The sequence below is a fragment of the Stegostoma tigrinum genome, chromosome 2 (genome assembly GCF_030684315.1).
Source record: "Stegostoma tigrinum isolate sSteTig4 chromosome 2, sSteTig4.hap1, whole genome shotgun sequence".
NCBI classification, from domain to species: Eukaryota; Metazoa; Chordata; class Chondrichthyes; order Orectolobiformes; family Stegostomatidae; genus Stegostoma; species Stegostoma tigrinum.
In genome coordinates, this window is record NC_081355.1 from 93,189,910 (window position 1) to 93,216,029 (window position 26,120).

Here is a 26,120-nt window from a genome sequence, read left to right on the forward strand (position 1 = left end):
TCCCCTCCCCATTATTTTTATATCATCTGCGAAATTGGCAATAGCACATTCACTTTTATCATCCAAGTCATTAATGTGGATTATAAATAATTGTGGCCATAGCGCTCTTTCCTGCATGCAATTCCACTTGCAATAATTCTATTCAGCATCCCAAGTACTCTTTATACCTGCAAGTTAGATCTCTCTCTACTGCGCCATTCTTCAGTCCCTCTCCTTTTTGTTTTTCTGTTTGTTTGTGGAATGTGGCTGTCAAGGGCTAGGTCAGCATTCACTGTCAACCTCATTGCCCTGGAGAAGTTGATCTTGAGTTGCTTTTTTTTTAACTGCCGCAGTCCTTGGGAAGTATGGACATTGACAAAGCTGTTAGGAAGAGAGTTCCAGTATTTTATGAGGATCAATATGCCCTGGAGGGAACCTTGCAGGCGGTTGTGTTCCAATGCATCTGCTACCCTTGCCCTTCAAGGTGACTGAAGTTGCTGTTTTGGAATGTGCTGTCAAAGGAGGTTTGGTGAGTTTGTGCAGTGTGTTGGTGCATTGGTAGTGAAGAGAATTAATATTGAAGGTTGTGGATGGGATGCCAGTCAAGCAGGCTGTCTTGTCCTAGAGGCTGTCAAGTTTCTTCAGTGATGTTGGAGCTGCCGTCACACAGGCAATTTGGAGTATTCAATCACAATTCTGACTTGTGCCGCTTAAAGTACAAGCATATTTTAGCCACGTCAACTTTACAGCTACATTTTCAAATAAGGTAACTATTTTGCAACTCTACCTTCGATAAATGTAGGCACAAAATGCAGAATTCTTGTTAAATCAAATCCTTCATTGGAATTGCAATTATCCTCTGAGTTACTACCTCATCTTTCTTCTTTTCGCTGTTCTGAAGCTAATTCTTGTTGCCCAATACACCCCTCTCTTTGGTGTTCAAGCTTTTAAAAATTTCATTTCCTTTCTTTGTCTTTCTCCTAGCTTTCTTTTTCTCTTTGTTCACTTTCTCCTCACTTTCAATTCAAGCTTTGTTGTCCACTTTTTGTTCCCTTACGTTTTTTATTCTCAATCCTTTCCATTTTTCTTTTGTTCAGTTTTTTTTAATTCTTAACAAATCTTAACTAATTCTAGCAATGATGCATCTATTTCAGGTTTTAATCCTTTTAATTCTAAATGCTGGATAATCACTTTGAATACCTCGGCCTTTCGAGATCATGCTTTTATTCCAATTTCAACTAATCTGATAACAATTACTGTTTGCCTTTGTTGAAGACTTAAAATAATCCAGTTATGGTTTCCACTCCAAGTAAATTCCTAGCAACAGCCAAAGCCTTTGAAAATTCTAATCCATGTGGCATATTTCACAACAATTCACTTGTTTCTATTCCCAGCACTTCCATGTTTACATCTCTTTAAACATTCACAGATCCCTCTCAACTTCAACAAATTCTACCCCGCAAAAAAATCACTATTTTGTCATGATTCCAGTTGATGGTAATACCAGACAAGAGGATTCTAGTGACAAACCTGACGAAATAATCCAGAGGTTTTTTTTCATAATTTGTTTGCCTTGGTGGTAATCTCTGAAACAAAATATATCTTATTTTCTTATTTACTTTGTCAAGCCAAAGTTGGTCATTATTGAAATAAAGTTCAATTCAAAGGGTCCAGTAGAGTTCCCAGGCTTATCAAAAAGAACTGAAGGTGAAGCCTTACTTAGTGGAGGAGCCACAAGGAAGTTTAGTGAAAGCTAAACATCCACTTGATGGCAGTAATGTTTCAAGGACAGTGGAACTTGTTAGAAGAGAAACCATTCACAAAAGAGAAGGAAAAAGGAATTGATACTCCGCAGGTGACACTACTAGTACAGGTCAGCAGGACATACCAGGAAATCAAACACAGAATTACTCATTGGAAGTTCAAAGTAACAGAGCCAAGCTTCAAACATTAACCACCCCACAGAATCACAGGATTATTCTGGTGCATGAGGAGGCTATTTGGCCAAATGCATCTGCACCAGTTCTTTGAATAAGCATTGTGATTTAGTGCCATTCTCCTGCCTTTTCTCTAACACCCTGATTATTATTCCCTTTTCAGAAAATCATTTAATACCCTCTTGCTTACCTCGATTTATCTTTCCTCAGCCATGCTGCCAGGCAGCACATTCCAGACCTAACTAGGGTCATACAGATCCACAGCGCAGAGAAAGGCCCTTTGGCCCATCCTATCGACGCTGGTTAAAATCAATCCCCTATCTATTCTGATCCCAATTTCTAGCACTGGTCTCATAGTTTTGTGTGTCTTGGCATCACAAGTGCACATCTAAATATCTAATGTTACAAGGGCTTCTGCCTACGAGGTGGCTCAGTGGTTAGCACTACTGCCTCGGAGTGTGAGGGACCTAGGTTCAATTCCAGCTGAATTGAACACGGTGACTGAATGTGTGGAGTTTGAATGTCTGCATATGTTTCCTCCAGGTGCTCTTGTTTCCTCCCACTGACCAAAGATGTACAGGTTGGGTGAATTAGCCATGTTAAATTGCTCCATATTGTCCAGGGATGTGCAGCTGAGGTAGATTATCCATAGGAAATGCAGCACTGGGGGCTAGGTCTGAGCTGAATGCCCCTTGAAAGGTTGGTAAGGACTCAGTTGGCAGAATGCCTATTTCCACACTGCAGGAATTCTGTGATTTCCAGATTCCCGCTAATCTCTGGGTGAAAAAGATTTTACTCACATCTCTCCTGAACCATATGTCCCTTACCTTAAATCCACACCCCTCATCAATACTGTGCCCTGTTTTTCACAATCCTTCTACAAGTTTCTCCCAATCTGCTCTGTCCAGCCACCTCATCATTTTGAAAACTTTTAAAATATTTCCTCATGGCTTTCTCCTCCCCAAGAAAAACAGCTCCAATTTCTCCCATCCATCTTCATAGGTGATGCTTCTCATCCATGGAATGATTCCTGGAAACTTCTTCTGCACTTTCTCCATTGTATCTATTTCAAACCTGAAATGTGGTACCCACAATATTACAACTGAGGTCTAATTAGTGTTTTGTACAAGTTCAGCATAACCATCTTGTTCTTGAACTCTGTGCCTCTATTAACAAAGCCTGCAATTCTGTGTGTTTTGTTACCTGCTCTCCAACCTGTCCTGCCAAGTTTAATGATTTACACACTTATACAGACAGTCCAATCAGGTTCATGTAATATTAAATATGCAAGCCAACACCCAAAGGAGGCAAACATCAAATTACCACCCACCAGACTTTGAGGAGTAAAATTTGTAAAAAAGCCTAACTTTAAAAAAAATCATAGAATTGAACAGTAAAGGGTTAAAACTTGGAAATGTGGCCAGCATACATGCTCAAGTGCTCATCCCAAAGCAGAATTCATTTATATTGAGCCGATAATGGAATGCTCACCTGTAACAAACAGCAGAAATACTGTTCCTGCCCATTTTTCATGACAGAGTGTGTTACAATGATAGTAAACATGGACTATTGCTATTCAGCTTCCATTCATTTGATATTAATACTTAAGATTTTGAAGTAGCTTTTGAAGAGTAAAAATACTGACCTAAAATGTATGCTATGATCACCTGACCATCAACTGAGGCAAATTAAAGGAACCAATACAGAACATGTCAACATGTTTGCACTGAAATTGCCATTTATCCAAAAACTATCCAGAAACTACACAATGACGTCAGTGTCAAGAAACACTCTTGTTTAATTCACAGTTGAACGATTATTTAATTCACAGCTGAAATGTTGCCTGTGGAGTATTCCGCTTAGAAAAAAATGGAAATACACTTGTTAATGTACAAACAAACCATTTTTCAATAGTTTGCTTGGCACAGTAGAGGGAGAAGAACATAATAGATTCATAACAACAGAATCTAGAAGGCTTGCTGTTTTATCTTCTTGTTTCTCTAAACTTCTGAAGTCAGTGCCCAGTGAAAAAGCACCTTGAGAAAACCATTATTACTAAGAACTCTAAAATCCTACAGATTTCACTACTGCTGAAGATACAACAACTGAACAATTATGGACTCAGGTTCCACACTTACAACTCAATGACACTAAAAATTTTAAACTGCATTTGCATGTATTTCCTGTTTGCACTAGCTTCATATCCCACTTTCGTTAAACTTGTAATCTGTAGTTGTTGGCGTTTTGTTTTTCTTTGGGGTTAACACAATAGAAGTTATGTTTCTTCCATTCAAAAAACCTTGCTAATTTGTTTTCTTGCAAATTATGTTTTTGTTGAAGTGTGATGGCTGACATAAAAAAAATTGTTGTGGCAGTCTACAATGGGTTTAAAAAGCGGTCAGCTAATTTCTAGTCCTCATGTGGTCATAACAATCTCCAGTTTCCCAGCTTTGGCCAGTATGTAATCATGGCTGGAATCATTGTATGACAGTGAGGCTGTGCCACTGATGCTCAGAGTTAGGGACATAGGAACAGGAGTAGAGCATTGAGCTCATTGAGCCTGCACCACCATTCATGATCATGCCTGATCATCCACTTCAATGCCTGCTTCCCACATTAATCCCAAATCCCATTATATCTTAATATTTACAAATCTTCAATTTCTACTTTAAATAGTACACAATCGCTGAATTTCTACAGCCCTCTACAGTAGAGGCTTCCACAGGTTCAAAGTTCTCTGAGTAAATAAATTCTGCTCATCTTAGTCCTTGGTCTTTTCTTATTTTAAAATTGTATCCCCTGGTTCTAGACTCCCCAAACAGGGGTGGAACAGCTAATCTGAATTGACACTGCCTATTCCTTCAAGCCTCTGGTAGGTTTCAATGACATCACCTTTATTCTTCAAATTGCTGTAAAATACGTCCCCTGTTTGCCCAAACTCTGTTTATAGCACAGCGTATCATCCCTGGAGGGCCATTGTTGGACATCCTGTATGGCTGTGATAGGCTAAGATAAGGGGCAAAAATGGCACACAGTACTCGAGCTGGTTCTGTACAATTGAAACAAGACTTCACTATTCCTGTATTCAGATCTTCTGGCGATAAAGAACAACATAGCATTAATTTTCCTAACTGCTTGCCACATTTGGAGGTGGAGTGCAATCCTACTTCAGCAAGCTATGAGAACTGGAGCTGCAGGTTATGGACAATAGCTAAATAAATAACTTCCTTTAGGCATGATATCTTTTTTATGATGGTTGCCCACAAGCTGCCAACCCAATGTGAGGGACGCCAATACGAGCAGCCACACCAATCTGCAAGTCACCCATTCTGCCCTCTGTTCTTACTTTTCCTGTGACAATTTTCTCATGATTCAAGAAGCAATCCAGAGATTATTATCTGTGTTGGTTGTAACTTAAATTTCACCCTAGGTTGCTCATGCTCCTTCAGCAGAATCCCTTTTCTAACCCTAGTATGTTAATTGTTTTTCATTCATGGGATATGGGGATCACTGGTGAGGCCTTGTCAGACCTTGATTGCCCTTGAGAAGTTGGTGTTGAGCTGTTTTCTTAAGCAATTGCTCTCCATGGGATACAGGGAGGGGGCAAGTGTTATTCACCCAAGTCCCGTGTATCTGCTGCCCTTGACTTTTTAGGTGGTAGAGACAAGAGCTTTGGAGGGTGCTGTCAGTTTTTTGCAGCCACATCAATGCATATGATTCACAGCTAAGATGCTTTTCTGACTTTTATCTCATTTTAGTCTTGGTTGAAATATTTTGCATCCTAACCTAATTTGAACTTAAACATTATAATTCTTGTCAGATATTTTCTTTGCCAGCTACATCAACCAGTTAATCTGCATTTGGTGCCTGTTCTCCTGATAACATTTGCTCTTTCCTAGACCAAGACTTGTTTCAATCTTACTTTTTCTTTATATACACTGGAAATGAATCTAATTATGTTGCGCTTGCTGAACTTTAACTACTTCACTACTCTCAGATCATCTAGTTCTTCCTTTAATAAATTAATTATTTAACTGTATCAACTCATCAACTATAATTAACAGAAAATGAACAGAGACAACAGAAGAAGGACTCAAAATGTGTGCCTATATTTCCAAGTGTAACATCACCAAAGATGAGCATAAGTTAATTTTTCCAGGTCTCCAACCCTTTCTATTTCCCAGGTGATTCCTATGGTGTCCCACTCACCTCACCTGAGAAGCAGAGTGCTCAGAAGCAGGTCTGATGTATCAATGTAAAGGTACTGGTGGAGGACCTTTCTAGCTTTCTGCCTCGATGTCCTGGTAGTATGTTCTAGAGCATTGGAACACTCCAGTACTCAATAAAGCTGATGGGTACTTGTGCCCTGATTCTCTTAAGTGGCAGTACTGAGATAAAGACGACCTGTAAGATTTTGAGGGGCATTTTAACTTAATTGTAAGACAAATATCAATTATAATTATGGACTGAATTTTGAAATAGCCAATACAAAGTTTATTAGTGCTGATCAGTCACAGGACCCATTGCAGTTCCAAATATATTTTCACAATTTTTACAGAATGTATTAAGTTTGTCATAACAAATAAAAAATGTTAGCACTTAATAAAAGCAGTGGTTTTTAAGCTATACATTCTAGGAAAGTTGATGAATCTGATCGGAGATAAGTTCTGGCCTCCAAGGCAATAGAAAGGACATGGGACAAAAAATAAATTCAAAAGCTAGAAGAGGTATGTAGGAGGGGCACTATTGCAACTGTCAAGGGGGACATCAATATGCAGGTTGCCTGTGAAAATTAGGATCCCAAAAAGAGGAGAACTGAAAGAACTATGGATGCTGGAAATCAGAAAGAGAAACCGGAATTTGCTGGAAAAGCTCAGCAGGTCTGGCAACATCAGAGTTAATGCTTCAAATTAGGTGACCTTTCTTCAGAACAGATTCTTTAGCGCTAAAGAAGAGTCATCTGACCCAAAACATTAACTCTGATTTCTCTGCACAGATGCTGCCACACCTGCTGAGCTTTTAGAGCAATTTCTGTTTTTGTCCCAAATGAAGGAATTTGTGGAATGTCTACAAGATGGTTTTTTGAAGCAGCTCATGGTAGACTCCACGAGGGGACTGGAAGTTCTGGACTGGTGATGTGTAAAGAGGCAGACTTGATGAGGGAGCTTAAGATAAAGGAACCTGTATGGGACAGTGACCACAATTTGATAGAATTCACCCTAGAATTTGAGAGAGAGAAGCTGGAACCAGATGTAACGGTATTACATTGGAGTAAAGGTAACTACAATGACATGAGGGAGGAGCTGACCAGAGTTGATTTGAAGGGGAGCCGAGCAGGGAAGATGTTAGAGCAACAATGTTAGGGGTTTCTTGAGATAGCTTGTGAAGCACATCAGAAATTCAATCCAAGGCAGAAGAAACATGCCAACGGGAGGATGAGGCGACCAGAGCTGACAAGGGAAGTCAGGACAGCATAAAAGCAAAAGAGAAAGCACACAATGTGGTGCAGATGAAACTATTAAAAACAAGTGCAAGATAATTAAAAAATCAAGAAGGGTGCAGAAGATGAAATATGAGGTTAAGCTAGCTAGTAATTTTTCACTGATAATGGGAACTGCAGATGCTGGAGAATCCAAGATAATAAAATGTGAGGCTGGATGAACACAGCAGGCCAAGCAGCATCCCAGGAGCACAAAAGCTGACGTTTCAGGCCTAGACCCTTCAACTAGGGTCTAGGCCCGAAACGTCAGCTTTTGTGCTCCTGGGATGCTGCTTGGCCTGCTGTGTTCATCCAGCCTCACATTTTATTATCTAGTAATTTTTCACTGTCCAGTGGAGTAATACCAGATGATTGGAGGGTGGCAAATGTTATTTCCTTGTTGAAGAAAGGGAATAGGGATAATCCTGGGAATATACAGACCAGTCAGTGTTACATCTGTGGTGGGTAAATTATTGGAGAGGATTCTGAGAGATAGTATTTATGTTTATTTGGAAAAGCATAATTTGATTAGAAATAGTCAACATGGCTTTGTGGGGGGCAGGTCATGCCTCACAAGCGTTATTGAATTCTTTGAAGATGTGACAAAATGTATTGATGAAGGTAGAACAGTGGATCTGGTGTATATGGATTTTAACAAGGCATTTGATAAGGCTCCCCATAGTAGGCTTATTCAGAAAGTAATGAAGCATGGGATTCAGGGAAATGTGGCTGTCTTGATACAGAATTGGCTGTCCAGTAGAAGGCAGAGAAGGTAGTGTAGGGAAATTATTCAGCCTGGAGCTCAGTAATCAGTCGTGTTCCACAGGGATCTCTTCTGGGACTTCTGCTCTTTGTGATCTTTATAAATGACTTGGATGAGGAAGCAGAAGAGTGGATTAGTAATTTTGCCGATGACCCGAAGGTTGGTGGAGTTATGGATGGTGTGGAGAGCTGTTGTAAGTTCCATTGAGACATTGACAAGATGTAGAGCTGGGCAAAGAAGTGGCAGATGGAATTCAACCCAGAAAACTGTGAAGTGATTCATTTTGGAAGGTTGAATTTCAATGCAGGATACAGATTTACTCGCAGGATTCTTGACAGCGAGGAAGAACAGAGGGATCTTGGGGTCCGCATCCATAGATCCTTCAAAGTTGCCACCCAGGTTGATCAGGTTGTAAAGAAGGCATATGGTGCGTTGGCTTTCATTGGCAGAGGAATTGAGTTTAACAGCCGCAAAGTTATGCTGCAGGTTTATAAACCCCTGGTTAGACAACACTTGGAATATTGTGTTCAGTTCTGTTTGCCTCATTGTAAGAAGGATGTGGAAGCTTTAGAGAGGGTGCAAAGGAGATTTACCAGGATGCTGCCTGGACTGGAGAGCAGGTCTTACGAGGAAAGTTTGAGAAAGCAAGAGTTTTTCTCTTTGGAGTGAAGAAAGATGAGAGGTGACTTGATAGAGGATTACAAGATGAAAGAATCATAAATAGAGTGGATAGCCAGAGACTTTGTCCCAGGATGGAAATGCCTATCATGAGGGGGCATAATTTTAAGGTGATGGGTGGAAGGTATAGGGGAGATATCAGAGGTAGGTTCTTTACACAGAGTGTGGTGGGTGTATGGAATGCACTGCCAGCGGTGGTAGTAGAATCAGATACATTAGAGACATTTAAGCGTCTCTTGGAAAAGCACATAGATGATAATAAAATGATGGGTATACAGGTTTGTTTGATCTTAGGGTAGGATAATAGGTCGGCACAACATCGGAGGCTGAAGGGCCTTTTCCTGTGCTGTACTGTTCTACTTTCTGTGTTCTTAAGAGTTATTTTTAGGTGTATGAAAGTTAAGAGAGAGGTAAGAGTGGACATTGGATCACTGGAAAATGAGAGTGGAGAAGTAGTAATGGCAACAGAGAAGTGGGGGAAGTACTGAAAATGTATTTTGCGTCAGCCTCCACAGTGGAAGACACTAGTAGCATGCCAGAACTTCAAGAGAGTTAGGGGATAAAAAGTGAATGTGGTGGCCATCACTAAGGAGAAGTTTATGGAGAAGCTGCAAGATCTGAAGGTGAATAAATCGGTCAGACCAGATGGACTACGCTGTGGCGTTCTGAAGGAGATAGTCAAAGAAATTGTGGTGGCCTTGGTGATGATCATTCAGGAAATCAAGGAGTCAGGGAGGGTTCCAGTGAACTAGAAAATTGTCATGTAATATCCCTGTTTAAAGAGGAGGGAGTCAGAAGATGGGAAATTATAGGCTGGTTAGTCTGACCTCAGTCATTTGCAAAATTTTAGAGTCTGTTATTAAGGATAAGATTGCAGAGTACTTGGAGTGCATGATAAAATAGAGTTGAGTCAGCACACCTTTGTCAAGGCGAGATCGTACCTGATAAATCTGATGGAATTCTTTGAACAGATGATGGGCAAGTTAGACAAAGGACGACCAATGACGTGATCTAGTTTGATTTCCAGAAGGCCTTTGACAAGGTACGATAAAAACCCATGGTGACGAAGACAAAGTGCTGGTGTGGACAGAGGATTGACTGATTAGTAGAAAGCAGAGAGTGGGAATAAAAGGGTCTTTTTTAGAATGGTAGTAGGTGACTGGTAGAGTTCTGCACGTGTCAGTGTTGGGACCACAACTATTCACATTAACGATCTGGATGAAGGAATTGAGGGCACTGTTGCTATGTGTGCAGATGACACAAAGATAGGTGGCGGGGCAGGTAGCATTGAGGAAACAAGGAGGCTGCAGAAAGACTTGGACAAGCTAAGAGAGTGGACAAAGAAGTCCTGATAAAGATTGTAAACCCAAAATGTCACCTTTTCTGCTCCTCTGATGCTACCTGACTTGCTCCACATTGTATTGACAGATAGAATACAATGTGGGAAAGTTTGAAGTTATTCTCTTTGGTCATGCGAATAGAGACATAGACTAATTTTTAAACATTTTAGAAAAGGTTTCAGAACTCTGAAGCACAAAGGGACATGGAAGTCCTGAATCAGGATTTATTTAACATTAACATGCAAGTTAAGCTAGCAGTCAAGAAGGTAAACACAATTTTGACATTTGTTTTAAGAGGGCTAGAATACAAGAGAAAGATGCACTGCTAAGCATGTGTAAGGCTCTGGTCAGAATGCATTTGGAATATTGTGAGCAGTTTTGAGCTCCATTTCTCAGGAAAGATATGCCAGCATTGGTGGCCCAGATGTGTTTGATAAAAATGACCCCAGGGATGATGGGCTTGTTGTTTGAAGAGCTTTGGAGGACACTGAGTCTGTACTAAATGAGCTAAGAAGGATTGAGGGCAGGGGATCTGACTGAAACTTACAGATTACTGAGAAGCATGGATAGAGTTGACGTTGAGAAGACATTTGCACTAGTAGGAATGACTAGGACCTGAAAGCATGGGTCTGTTATAATGGGAACTGCAGATACTGGAGAATTCCAAGATAATAAAATGTGAGGCTGGATGAACACAGCAGGCCAAGCAGCATCTCAGGAGCACAAAAGCTGACGTTTCGGGCCTAGACCCTTCATCAGAGATGGGGAGATGGGGAGAGGGAACTGGAATAAATAGGGAGAGAGGGGGAGGCGGACCGAAGATGGAGAGTAAAGAAGATAGGTGGAGAGAGTGTAGGTGGGGAGGTAGGGAGGGGATAGGTCAGTCCAGGGAAGACGGACAGGTCAAGGAGGTGGGATGAGGTTAGTAGGTAGCTGGGGGTGCGGCTTGGGGTGGGAGGAAGGGATGGGTGAGAGGAAGAACCGGTTAGGGAGGCAGAGACAGGTTGGACTGGTTTTGGGATGCAGTGGGTGGGGGGGAAGAGCTGGGCTGGTTGTGTGACTGGTTTTGGGATGCAGTGGGTGGGGGGGAAACTGGTTTTGGGATGCAGTGGGTGGGGGGGAAAAGTGGCCATGGGCACCCGCATGGGCCCCAGCTATGCCTGCTTCTTTGTAGGTTACGTGGAACAGTCCCTCTTCCGCACCTACACAGGCCCCAAACCCCACCTCTTCCTCCGGTACATTGATGTCTGTATCGGCGCCGCCTCTTGCTCCCCAGAGGAGCTCGAACAGTTCATCCACTTCACCAACACCTTCCACCCCAACCTTCAGTTCACCTGGGCCATCTCCAGCACATCCCTCACCTTCCTGGACCTCTCAGTCTCCATCTCAGGCAACCAGCTTGTAACTGATGTCCATTTCAAGCCCACCGACTCCCACAGCTACCTAGAATACACCTCCTCCCACCCACCCTCCTGCAAAAATTCCATCCCCTATTCCCAATTCCTCCGCCTCCGCCGCATCTGCTCCCACGATAAGACATTCCACTCCCGCACATCCCAGATGTCCAAGTTCTTTAAGGACCGCAACATTCCCCCCACAGTGATCGAGAATGCCCTTGACCGCGTCTCCTGCATTTCCTGCGACACATCCCTCACACCCCACCCCCGCCACAACCGCCCCAAGAGGATCCCCCTCGTTCTCACACATCACCCTACCAACCTCCGGATACAACGCATTATCCTCCGACACTTCCGCCATTTACAATCCGACCCCACCACCCAATACATTTTTCCATCCCCTCCCCTGTCTGCTTTCCGGAGAGACCACTCTCTCCGTGACTCGCTTGTTCGCTCCACACTGCCCTCCAACCCCACCACACCCGGCACCTTCCCCTGCAACCGCAGGAAATGCTACACTTGTCCCCACACCTCCTCCCTCACCCCCATCCCAGGCCCCAAGATGACATTCCACATTAAGCAGAGGTTCACCTGCACATCTGCCAATGTGGTATACTGCATCCACTGTACCCGGTGCGGCTTCTTCTACATTGGGGAAACCAAGCGGAGCCTTGGGGACCGCTTTGCAGAACACCCCCGCTCAGTTCGCAACAAACAACTGCACCTCCCAGTCGCAAACCATTTCCACTCCCCCTCCCATTCTCTTGATGACATGTCCATCATGGGCCTCCTGCACTGCAACAATGACGCCACCCGAAGGTTGGAGGAACAGCAACTCATATTCCGCCTGGGAACCCTACAGCCATATGGTATCAATGTGGACTTCACCAGTTTCAAAATCTCCCCTTCCCCTACTGCATCCCTAAACCAGCCCAGTTCGTCCCCTCCCCCCACTGCACCACACAACCAGCCCAGCTCTTCCCCCCCACCCACTGCATCCCAAAACCAGTCCAACCTGTCTCTGCCTCCCTAACCGGTTCTTCCTCTCACCCATCCCTTCCTCCCACCCCAAGCCGCACCCCCAGCTACCTACTAACCTCATTCCACCTCCTTGACCTGTCCGTCTTCCCTGGACTGACCTATCCCCTCCCTACCTCCCCACCTACACTCTCTCCACCTATCTTCTTTACTCTCCATCTTCGGTCCGCCTCCCCCTCTCTCCCTATTTATTCCAGTTCCCTCTCCCCATCCCCCTCTCTGATGAAGGGTCTAGGCCTGAAACGTCAGCTTTTGTGCTCCTGAGATGCTGCTTGGCCTGCTGTGTTCATCCAGCCTCACATTTTATTAGCATGGGTCTGTTGTTGATTTCACTGAAGTTAACCTTCTATTTTCGATCCCTCTTGTGCATTGAACTATTCATGTTCAAGCCTTATTAACCAATGTTAGCCACTTGCCCTTTTCTTGATCAAAGGCATCCTAATTCTAATTATCTTAGTAGTACATGAACAATGCAGTTTATATTTAAGTTCAGTTTATATCATTTATGTTTATGATCATTTTATATTCATAGTTTATGTGGCTAAACAATACATGCACAATGCCTGATTGGTTTCCTTGAAAGTAATGGTCATTTTCATGACATTACTTCCTACTGTCTCCTCATTCATTCTTTAATGCCCAATCATTTTATTGGGTTGTTCCTCTAAGGTTGCTGATTCCATACATTTTTGCGAAGGTATGGTGGCACCAATGAACAATTTAGGCATCTGCTTAGAATTTGTTGCACCACCTCCTATTGATTAACTCTTAACCCAGCTGTACCAATCAGTACATTTGAATGTTCTCCAAAATATAATCAATATCCTTTAATGATTATAACCATGTATAAATCCACACTAACTGTTGATATCTAAAATAAATTAAAGCTGAAAATAACCATACAAACTAATACACTTAGTCCCATTACATGCTTTAAGTTATTGTTTTAAAACATAGTAAATCTGCTTGTGTTCTTATGTTCTCACCTCAAAGCATTCTTACTTGTGTTAGCCTAAGTTTATATTTGATAGAAACATAAAACAGTAAACATAAAAACAAAAATCTTACTATTAACTTGGCTATATGGCTACAGAGAAGTCAATTTTAAAATTTACCTTAATCAGACAATATACAATTTTATTTCTCACTTGCTTAACCAAGTCAAACTGATTAATTTTTGAAAAGTACTACAAATATCGAATGTCATGAATTTGCTTATTTATCTCACAAGGAGGGAATGATGACACCAGGTGAAAGGATTTTACATTGTAAATTTTACCAATTTGTGGCCTCAGCTCAGAGTTCGATTTGTCAGGAGTACATTGAGAGAAATCCTATGCTTTTGCCATATGATCAGGGAAATGGGGTTAGAAGGCTCTGTTCAACCTGTGTCTCTGTGTGTGGTTTTCTCACTGGAAGCAAAGGATCATCGGCATGGAATTATCTTTGTTAGGAATCCAAATGTTAACAGCACTGGCCCCACAGAATGCTCCTATACATTCCCACAAACCCTTCGAAGGGCCACTGACGTAGCTGAACATTAAAATTCAATTATTACATTCTATTTAATAACTACATTAATAACTCATCCTAGAATTCTCATTAATCATAATGGTTGTTCGTGATGTAATCTGCTGCTCATTTCTGAAATCAACAGTAACTCTAGTCTGTTTGTCTTAATTTGGTTTAACATCTGGAATACAGCTAGAGGATTTATTTGCTTTCATTGTTCAAAAATAAATTCACTGAATCTATTTGTATGTTTCTGGGTGGCATGAACTGGTAAATATCGGTAATTTTATTTTGGTGACTAATATACTATTATTAGTCTTTTAATATTTTTACTCTTGTGGATTTCATTTAACTTGGTTGACTCTAGCTCATTTCAGCTGGAAAGGTGAGATATTCTGAGTCATAAAGATACTGCATGGCAACATCAGTCATATTCCTTGAACCATGATGAATCCCTCTCCCTTGAGGTACAACATCTCAGAAATCTCAGACAAGCTGATGATTGATAACATGGAAAAAAAAAATCTGATATTGGCTTCCCATCAGTGAAATCTGAAAGGACAGAAGAATGTTTCTGATTTGCCCAACAATAAATAACAGAACCTTGTACATGATTGTATCATTTCTTACACCAACAGCATTATTTTACTTTAGGAAATAGACATATTGCTACAAATCGCAATGATAAGCTACATACATTTTGTCTTAAACAGAATGAAAATATAAGAGTTTGTCTGGCCATCTTCCAGTTTTGCCCATGAGTAACATTAATTACATTCAGAATTTGTAGTGACACGCAGATGTGTCACATACTATTCTTAGTTTCTTTTGTTTATACTTCTGCTTTCTCCTTGGAAAAGCATCAAAAGGCAACATCAAAATAAGATAAAGGTCAGATTGCCAAAGTATTAATTAGATCCAAGAACCTTAACATATTGTGAAGGCCACAAGTATGATAGCTCTGACAAGATTCCAGTCAGGTCCTTCATTTCGAAATAAACATACCGTAAGTTTAATCCTATGAATTTGTGAAAGCAATTAAAAATTTGTGTCACCTAAAATAATTTTATTTTATACTGAATATGCAATATTCATCTTATCAGATTCTTCAACTATTAATTGGCAAGATGTGAGGATAAATGAAAGGTGAATCTGCCATTTCATTTTGCTTCAGATCTTGACAGGTATGCTCAAAAGAATATTGATTGGACAAATGCAGTGCTTGGAAAAAGGTTCGAAATGCTGTATTTTTTTAACTTAGTCGGCATTGCTGGCTGCACAAATACTGTTCAAGGCTTACATTCATATTTGGATTCTATGAGATTTTAATCAATATTTGTCTATGGAAGAACTTGCCCAAAAAAATTGCTGTCAATAGAAAGATCAATTACAATTCAACAATTTCTGACCAGGATCAGTTTTCAGGTTTGCAAACCACTTTAAGAATTTCATGGGCAGTGGAGCTTCCACCACCTTTTCTCCAATTCTTGATTTTGTTGAAATTATTGGTCTTGACAATTTTTTGCAACTCCCTCTTGCACTTGATCTTGCTTCATTGAACAACCCTCTCACAGAAATGTCCTTTTGTCTGATTTAAGTACCAAAGAGTGCTGCCTATACTGCTGTGCTTAGTCCCAGCTAGAAGGGAGATGGCTGGGTAATTCCACTTACAATCATTCCTGCAGACTTTACTGCTGTAAGTGATTGTTAGTTTTGAAGTAAGGAGAGGCATTTTGTTTCCATCTTTTTAAAAACTCTCTTGGTTGATGGTAACAAATTTTAGGTATTTTTCAGCATGTAATTATATTGCATGTTAATTAGAAATGTAGTTGACAAGATCAAAATGAGGAAGCCAATTACAAGGTTTTCTTGAGTTAAAGAAAAACATTTATTACCCGAGGTAAAAAAAACGTTCACAGAAACATAATTAATCGGTTTAAAAGAGAGAATGTCTGGCATAGGCATGAAAAATAAGTATCACACAATTTAAAAAGTACTTCGTGTCCTTAAGGTATTGGATTTCTAACGTGAAACAACAGTCATATAATCATTGATGGGTATTCTCAGAAGTCGTAGAATTTGTACATATTCTTCAATTATAGATAGATGGCCGTTTTCTTAATTTGTTTTTGCACCAGTGTTGTCTTCTATGATGATGAGATATAGATGTTATGCCCAGAATTGAATGTCAAACTCCTGCTATGTCCTGTACACTCTGCTGCTATCGATAAAGCCTATGCTACTGTTGACTTTATTAACCACTCTCTCAACATGCCCTGCCGCCTGTAAGGACTGCCTATCAGTTCTTTTGCTCCCTTTAAAGTTGTACCGTTTAGAGATTGTGGGGACCAATTTCTTAGAGCCGAGGTTAGTATAAGAACAAAAGGACTAGGAGCAGAAGTAAGCATTTTAGCTCCCAGAGCCTGCTCTGTCATTCAGAACAATCATAGCAGATCTCATTTCAGCCTCAACTTCACTTTCCTATCTGCTTCCCTTAACTCTTCAACCCATTTCTAATTAAAAATCTTCCTCTCTCCTCCTTAAATGTATTCAGTTTCCCAGCATCTGCCAAATTCCAAGGGAATGAATCCCACAGATGCTCAGAACTTTGAGAGAAGGAATTCTTCCTCACCTCTGTTTTAACTTCCTTACTTAGCCATGTACGTTTTGTCCCTCTCTTCCAGTTAATTATCTTGTCTGGAGCATATTTTAGCTGGGAGGAATTGGATTCGCCCTAAACACATGCGACTGCTCATCAACTGTCTTACCTTAGTCTTCCTAGCCAGTCCATCACCGCCAAATATGTTCTCATGCCTATGTAATTACTTTTGTTTAACTCCAGAATGGTGGTGTGGGAACTCCATTTTCTGACCCTCAAATTGAGTTTATAATTCTACCATCCTATAATCACTCTTCCCTGGGGATTCCTTACTATGAAAATCATTAACTAATCCTCCCCATTTCACTATACCAAATCCAGAATAGTGGGCTCCCTGGTTGGTTCCACAACACATTGGCCCAAGAAACAATCTCTTGTACACTCCAAAAACTGTCCATCAAAGCTACTAATGACAATTTAATTAATCTAGTTGAGATGTATATTATTATTGCCACACTCTTAGAATCCACCTGTATTTCCCGTGACCTACTACAGAGCTACTGCTTGGAGACCTATAGATTACTCCGACCAGGGACTTATTTCCCTTGCTGTTTCTTATTTCTATTCAGCTAGGTTCTGCTTCTTGATCCCCAGCCCCTATATCATTTCACGTTACAGGCAAATACTTAGCTGTGTTATCTCCTGTAAAGATAGCTGCAATGAGCATGTGTCATTGCATTTGCACATGTGGAAGGATAGTAATAGCCATCTGGAGCCAAAAATTTGGTTTTGCAAAAGCAGAGTGCAGATTTTGTGCAGTGAAGTTGATGAGTGGTGAGTTATTAAGTGTCAGTTTCCTTCTGACACTTTTTAACCAGTATTTACTGTGCTAAGAATTTAAGAAAGGTAACAAAACACATTTCTCCCATCCTTAAGCAGCATAAACAAGTTCAGCTGAAGGGTAGCTGATAAAATAATTAGGTAAGCCAGTTCAGTCTGGTTCTGCAGAGTAGCTCCAAAGAGTATAAGTACAGTGGTCTCGATGCAGCTTGCAAGTGGAGTACAGATTTCAAACAGTGTGAGGGAGAAGGAAGAAGAATCATAGAATCCCTACTGTGTGGAAGCAGGCCATTCAACCTATAGAGTCTACACTGACCCTCCAAAGAGCATTCCATCCAGACCCACCCACTACCCTATTCCTGTAACCCTGCATTTCCTATAACTAACATCCCTGAACACTCTGGGCCTTTTGCATGGCCAATCCACCTAGCCTACACACTGTGGTAGGAAGCCAGAGCGTACGGAGGAAACCCCACACAGACACGAGGAGAATGTGCAAACTCCACACAGTCAGTCACCAGAGGTTGGAATCAAACAAGTGTCCCTGGCGTTGTGAGGCAGCAGTGCTAACCACTGAGGCACCATGTTGCCCCCAAGAAGAGGAATGCTTTTTTTTAAATCTGCTTTCTTCACCATTCTAGTACATGGCTCCTATTTTGGTATAGCAGAAAGAGCGCGCTGTGATTAAATGATAAGGTATTGTACCTGCAATAGTTGATACAGTTAAGATATAACAGGGCAGTTCTACCTATTAGCATATCCAACCTTTGGATGTGGGAAGTCTGTCTGAGATAAACACATTGGCAGTAAGTACCACCCACTGCATAAGCATGGCTCTGGGATTCAGATTGAGCAATAGCTGCAGTCACTGGTGTGCATTTGCAAGGCAGATAACATGGATAGCTCACATAACAGTTTAGGTATGTGCAGGCAGACACGGAGTGGGAGCCAGTCAGGTTTCTTGACTGGGAAGTCACATGGCAATCTGCTGCAAATTGGTAGGGGTGTCTATTTGTCCAGTTGGGGTCAGGGAAAGGGTGAAGTCAATGGATGTTGAAGGCCACCCCCTGGCTTTATCTCAAATCCTCCTGACCTTCCCTTTCCTGTGACATCTACCCTGCAAGACCAGAAAGGAAACCACCTACCCAGCTGCCATTGGACTTCCTGATCCCTGAAGCCTGAGCCTCCTGTGACAATCATTAGGGCCAAAGCTGCCGATGTCCAATTAGCTGTCAACTTCTGGCAGCATGAGCCTTCACAGTATTGATTCACCTTGAAGCTCAGGGGTCAGCTCTGACTATTTGGGAGATTAATCTGGTGATCTTTCATAATGGGGAGGATGGCAATCAGTCATCCCTGGAGATACCCTCGCACACACTTTGCACAAAAGGCACTAAATCTCAGCCAAAGCTTCCACTAGATAACCTAGATGTGTGTTCAAACCTCACGATTTAAAAAATAAAGATGGATGGGACCAGAAAACCTATTTTGTTTCCAAAAATCATTCCAAAGGACAGCTAGGGCATATTGGTGAAACCAATCTTTATTGACTTCCTCAATGCTTGGTACAAATGTACACAGTGCCTCTTGCCCCAGGCTTCTCAGTGAAAATGTTTGTCATGTGTTCTATTCCTAACAGTGGGATCTTTCCAAGTGTCTCTTAGTTTGAGAAGGAAGTGAGATAACTATCTATTGATTGAATGTTATTCTTTGTAGGAGTTGAGGTGGCTGTTTTTTCCTGGTTCTGTAGATTGTTCTGTAAACACCAATACTGTCAGGTTTATTTGGTTGTAGCCAGGGCACTGTATGCTTAACAGCACGTTTATAGGCCCTTGGCTGAAGTGGGTGAGATGTTCCAAACACAAAAGGATTTTCATCATCAACACCAGTTCCTGTCATTGCTACCGCAGTGAAGAACTTTGCAAAACTACCAGTAGAAGAGATGAGAACTTTAAAAATTTTAAGTAACGGTTTGCAATAGCAAAGTCTTTGCTTAAGCTTTGTTCTGCCACAAATAGCATTTAAAGATTCCATCGGTTCTGACAGAACAAAGCAATATTTGGTGGACTCTAAGGACATTAGCAGACTATACGCACATAGTTTGAGTCCTTTGGATGATGATCAGGTCCAGTTAACAATGGCATCTAAGATAGTGCAGACAAAATCAGGTCACAAATCTGACAAGGTTTTAATAGGATTACCACTGGTTTATATGTTTAATCGTTCACTGAAAGGCGATAGTTATCATAAAGTATAAGGAGACTGCTGATGCCATACGTATAAACAGCTAAAAGTCAAATCCAGAAATTATATGTCCATTAGCAGAATTTGCATTCCCATAGAATTACAAAGGATATTCGACACAGAAACAGGTTTTTCAGCCCCATCAGTCCGTACCAGTGTTCGTGTTCCACTCAAACATCCTGTCAGCTATTCAACTCTAAATTTCTCATCTTACCTCTTTATCTGTCCTCACTTGTCCGTACTTGTGTGACTACTATTTGCTTCAAATGCTCCCTCTGACCAAGAGTTTAACGTTCTTGGTACTCTTTGAGTAAAGAAGTTTCTTCTAAATTCCTCATTGGATTTTTGGTGATCATTTCATATTGATGACTTCTGGTTATTCCCTTCCAAGAAGAGGAAACAATCTCTGCGTACGCACTTTCAAAATTATATTTTCAGTCCAAAATAAAAATTGCTAATGGAAATGGGGGCAGAAGTGGTCCTAGCTTTGGTCTTTTTGGAACATCACCCCATATCTCCTGCTACTTTGAAAGCTACCCTTCACTCTCACTCTTTTCTTTTTGGCCAGAAACCAGTTAGCAATCTATTCTATCACTTGCCCCTGAATTCACATTCTGTAACCTTATGTGATAATCGATTGTGGGGAATCTTATTGAAGGCCTTCTAAAAATCAAGATAAATTGAATCTACTGTATTACCATTTTCTACGCTCTCTGTGATCTCAAAAAACATCAATTTGTTTGATCAAGCAAGATCTTCCCTTTTAAAACCCATTGACTGTTCATTGTTGTATTTTACCTTTGAGATGTGCTTCTATTTGTTCCAAGTACTCATCTTAAGCTGACTGGTCTCTAATTCTCTAAGGATATTCTATTTACCTTCTGAAATGCAGGAATGATATTAGCTTTCTGCCAAACTTCTGGTAATGCCTTTTCCAAACAAATTACTGAATATGTGTACAATGACGTTGCTATCTCTTCCCTCGATTCTCAAGGGATCCAGAAAGTAATGCTGAAGGAGCCTCAGTCCTTGAGCTTTTCTAACAGGGTTGAGATTCTTGCTCCCTCTACAGATAAGAGCAAAAGTTGTCAGAAGGATGAGCAAACTGAATATAGTACTGTGATAATCGGGGATGGTATATTCAGGAGAATAGACTGTTTCCTGTGGCCAAGATTGAGAGTCCTGAATTTGCTTGCCTGGAGTCTGGGTTCTTAATATCACATCTGAGCTGGAGAGGAACTTGGAGTAGAAGGGGAAAGTTGTCCAGTTGTCATGGTCCATGTAGGTACAGATAGAAAGTGGAAAGAGATTCAGCTGAGGGAAAATGGGCAACTAGGGGCCAAATTAAAAACAAAATAACAAAAAAACTCTTCATTATTTTATCACTTCTTGCTCTTGATTACTACCTGAGACACAATCTAATTGACGTAGGATCAACAAGATTAAAGAGATGAACGTGTGGCTCAAAGGTTGATGTGGGAGAAACAGATTGAGATTCATGAAAAATAAAAACCAAAAGAACTGTGGGTGCTGTTCTGAGGAAGGGTCACCAGAACCGAAGTGTTAACTCCGATGTTTTCTTCACAGATGCTTCCAGACCTGCTGAGCTTTTCCAGCAACTTTTGTTTTTGTTCCTGAAATTCATGGGACATTGGTGCCTCTACTGGGAAGGAGGAAACTGTTCTGATGGGATGGACTCTACCTAAATCATGCTGGGATCAAAGCCCTGGTGAATCACATAATAAGGGCTATGGATAGGACTGGAAACTAAATAGTAGGGGGGTGTTATTTGGGCAGATTCAGTTGCATGGAAAATGATGGAAAAATTAATGAAGTGAGGGCTCAGAAGAAATATTGGGACTGATTGTGTGGAAAGGGTGAGGAATCTCACTTCAGGCACATCAGGTAAGGTGACAACTATAAGTAGGGAGTCATTCAAAGCAGGACTGAGAGTGTTATACTTAAATGCATACAGTGAATGCAACAAGGGGAATGATCTTGTAGTTTCTATTGAAATTGGCAGGTATGATTTTGTGGGCTTCACAGAGTCGTGTCTGTAAGGAGATCAGAGCAGGGATCTAAATATCTAAGCATACCCATCCTATTGAATGACAGGCAGATTGGCAGAGGGGGTGGGGTTGCCATGTTAGTAAGAAATGGAATTAAATTAAGAACAAAAAGCGATAAAATAGTCAGAAGACTTAGAATCTGTGTGGGGTAAAGTTGAGGAACCACAAAGGAAGAAAGACCCTGATGAGAGATATGCACAGGCCTCCCAGCAGTAGTGAGGATGTGGGGCAGCAAATAAATGGGACATAGAAAATGAATGTAAGAATGGCACTATTACAATAATCTTGGAGGACTTCAACATACAGGTGAACTGGGAAAATCAGATTGGTAGCAGATCCAAAGAAAAAGAATTTGTGGAAAGTCTACGAATTTTGTTTTAGAGCAGCTTGTACTAGAACCCAGTAGGGAACCGGCAATTCTAGACGTGGTGAGACTTGATCAGGGAGCTTAAGGTGATGGAACCTCCAGGAGGCAGCGACCATAATATGATAGAATCCATCCTGGAGTTTGAGAGAGAAGCTGGAGTCAGCTGTAACGGTATTAAAAATGAATAAAAGTACCTACAAAGACATGAGGGAGGAGCTGGCCAGTGTTGATTGGGAGGCGAGCCTAACAGGGGAGATGGAACAGCAACAATTTTAGGAGTTTCTAGGAATATTCAGGATGCACAGCAGAAATTCATCCCAAGGTAGAAGAAACTTGGCAAGGGGAGTACAAGGCAATCATGGTGACAGGGGGAGTCAGGAACAGCATAAGAACAAAAGAGAAGGCAAACAATGTGGTGAAGATAAATTGGAAGCCATTAAAAACCAGCAAAGGATAACTAAAGAAAGCAATCAGATGAGAGAAGATGAATTATCAAGTTGAGCTAGTTAGTAATATAAAAGAAATTTACAAGAGTTTTTTAGATACATAAGAAGTGAGAGAAAAGCAAGAGTTTTTTTTAATTTATTTGTTCACAGGATGAGGACATCGCTGACCAGGCAGCATTTATTGCCCATCCCTAATTGCCCAGAGGGCAGTTGAAAGTCAGCCACATTGCTATGGGTCTGGAGTCACATCTAGGCTAGACCAGGTAAGGATAGCAGTTTCCTTCCCTGAAGGACATTAGTGAGCCAGATGGGTTTTTCCTGACAATCGACAATGGGTTCATGGTCATCATTGGACTCTTTAATTCCAAATATTTATTGAATTCAAATTCTACCATCCACCATGGCAAGATTCAAACATTATCTGAGTCTCTGGGTTAACAGTCCACCAATAATACGACTGAGCCATTGTCTCTCTCAAGTGGATGTTGGACTGCTGGAAAATGAGGCAGAGGGACAGTAATGGGAACAATAAAATGGCAGAAGAATTGAATATTTTGCATCAGTTTTCTGAATGGAGGACATCAGTGAAGTACCAGAACTTCAAGAGACTCAGGGCCTGAGGTGAGTATAGTTGCCATCACTAAGGAGAAGGTGCTGGGGAAACTGCAAAGCCTGTAGGTAGGTTAATCACTCAGGCCAGCAGGACCACACCCCAGAGTTCTGAAGGAAATAGTTGAGGAGATTCTGGAGGCATTAATAGCGAACATTCAGGAAATAATGGAGTAGTGGGGGTGGTGGTCCTAGAGGACTGGAACATGGCTAATGTAACACCCATGTTTAAGAAGTGGGAGAGGTAAGTTCCATTATTAAAAATGCAATTGTGGAGCACTTGGAGGCTCATGATAAAATTGAGGAGTGTTAGCGTGTCTTTGTCAAGGAAAGGTTATGCCCAAAATATCTGTTAGAATTTTCTGGGGATGTAATGTGGAAGATAGATGTAGGAGAGTCAGTGGACATGATTCATTTGGATTTCCAAAAGGCCATTGTCAAGGTGCCACACAGGAGACTGTGAAATAAGAGCTCATGGTATCAGGAGCAAAGTGCTGCCATGAATGGCTAACTGGCAGAAGGCAGAGAGTGAGGATAAAGGGGCCTTTTACAGGATGGCAGCCAGTGACTAGTAGAGATCCACAGGGGTCAGAGTTGGGACTATTCACATTATACATTAATGATTTGGACAAAGTAACTGAAGGAATTGATTTTAAATTTGCAGATGACACATGGATACGTAGTGTTGAGGAAGCAGTGAGGCTGCAAAATGACATGATCAGTCTAGGAGAGTTTTGTTTTTATTCATTTATGGGATGTGGGTGCAACTGGATGCTGGCATTTAATGCCCATCTTTAGTTGGCCTTGAAAAGGTGATGGTCAGCTGCGTTCATGAACCACTGCAGTCTGTTGTGGGTTGACCAACAATGGGTAAAAAAATTGGCAGATGAAACACGATGTGGGAAAATGTGAGGTGATGCACTTTGCTAGGAAGAATAGAGGCATAGACTGTTTTCAAAATGAGACAAGGCTTCAGAAATGTGAAGCACAAGAGGACCTTGAAGTCCTCATTCATGATTCTCTTAAGGTTAACATACAGTTTCAGTTGGCAATTAGGAAGGCAAATACAATGTTAGTATTAATCTTGAGAGGGCTAGAATACAAGAGCAGAAATGTACTGCTGAGGCTGTATTAGTATCTGGTTAGACCCCCTTTGGAATATTGTGAGCAGCTTTAGGTTTTGTATCTAAGGATGTGCCAGCATTAGTGGTCTAGAGAAGGTTTACAAGAATGACCCCAGGGATGTAGGCCTTATCATATTAGGAGCGGCTGAGGACTCTGTGTCTGTTCTTGATAGGGTTTTGAAGGATGAGAGGGGACACTGATTGAAACTCACGGAATGTTCAGAGTCCGGGAAAGCGTGCATGTGGAGATGATGTTTCCACTAGTAGGAGAAACTAGGACACGAGGGTATGACTTTAGTACGCTTTAGTGAGCTTTAAAACTGAGATGAAGAAGAATTTCTACAACTCGAAGCTGATGGATCTATGCAACTCATTGCCACAAAAGATTATGGAGGCCTTGGCCAAGTCATTGAGTGTATTTAGGATTGCAATAAATAGCTTCTGGATTGGTAAGAGGATCAAGTGTTATAGCAAGAAGGCAGGAGAATGATATGAGAAGCATATCAGGCATTATTGAACAGCAGTACCAAATGGCTTAATTCTGTTCCAATGTCTCGTGGTCTGTGAGCTTTTGAAAGTATATAATGCATCTGCCCAGTCTAGAGCGTTTATCGTTTTTGAATTTAAGTTTCTTCAATGCGTCCTTTCACAATTATAAATGCATTTATCCCATTGCTGATTCCATCATTCAATGTCATGTCTCTGTGCTCTATTTCCTGAGTACATACCAAAACAAAATAATTGTTTAATCTTGCTGTGATATCTATGGAATTACCTGATCTACCCATTAACCTTTCTGCTGTCAGCATATCCGTTTGTTTTTACTTATGCATCTATAGCATGTTATTTTGCTGTTTGCTCCTTGTTACTCTTATTTCATAGTCCATTTTTGACCCTGTACTTGTTTATGTTTTTGATTTTAGTGTTAATCTCTTTGTGTCTTTCTTTTCATGCACTCCTATCTATACTTAATGTTTATCTCTTTCCTAGGCCTCAATTGCTAATTTTTTGCTTTTTTTCACCTGTGGAGCCATACCTTTGGGTAGTTTGCTCTTTTCTTTCTGTAGATTTTTTTTTGAGACTCTATTGCACCCCTTCCCCCATTTTAAATGTTTCTTCATTTTATTCCACATTGATGAAGGAAATGTTGTTACCTGATTTTTTTTCCAACATTTTATTCCCAGTTGTTAAAACCAGTCTTTCTTTAATCAATTAAGCTGGGCTTTTAATATTCATCCACTTCTCTACCATCATTTTAGTTATAGAATCATAGAATCCCTGCGGTGTGGAAACAGGCCCTTTGGCCCATTAAGTCCACGCCAACCCACAAAGCAACCGAATCAGACCCATCTCCCCATAGCCCACCTAAGCTAACATACCTGAATACTATGGGCAATTTAGCATGGCCAATCCATCTATACTGCACATCTTTGGATTGTGGGAGGAAACCAGAGCACCCGGAGAAAACTCACGCAGACACGGGGAGAATGTGCAAACTCCACACAGACCGAGGGTGGAATCAAATCTGGGTCCCTGACATTGTGAGGCTGCAGTGCTAACGACTGAGCCAACATGCCGCCCAAATTATGCTGACTATTGTCTCAATGTTTCACTTCTGTTATCTGTTCCACGTCATTTCCCATAACAAGATTCAATAATCAATTTTCATCAGGCTTCTTCTCTGTTGGCTTAGAAATGA

The 26,120-nt window shown here is 41.1% G+C and overlaps 1 protein-coding gene across 5 annotated transcripts in view; it reads left to right on the forward strand.

Moving 5' to 3' along the window:
• The window catches only part of vwc2 (von Willebrand factor C domain containing 2), a 159,598-nt gene that overhangs the window by 90,749 nt on the left and 42,729 nt on the right, over positions 1-26,120 (forward strand). The gene's annotated exons all lie outside the window — the stretch shown is intronic.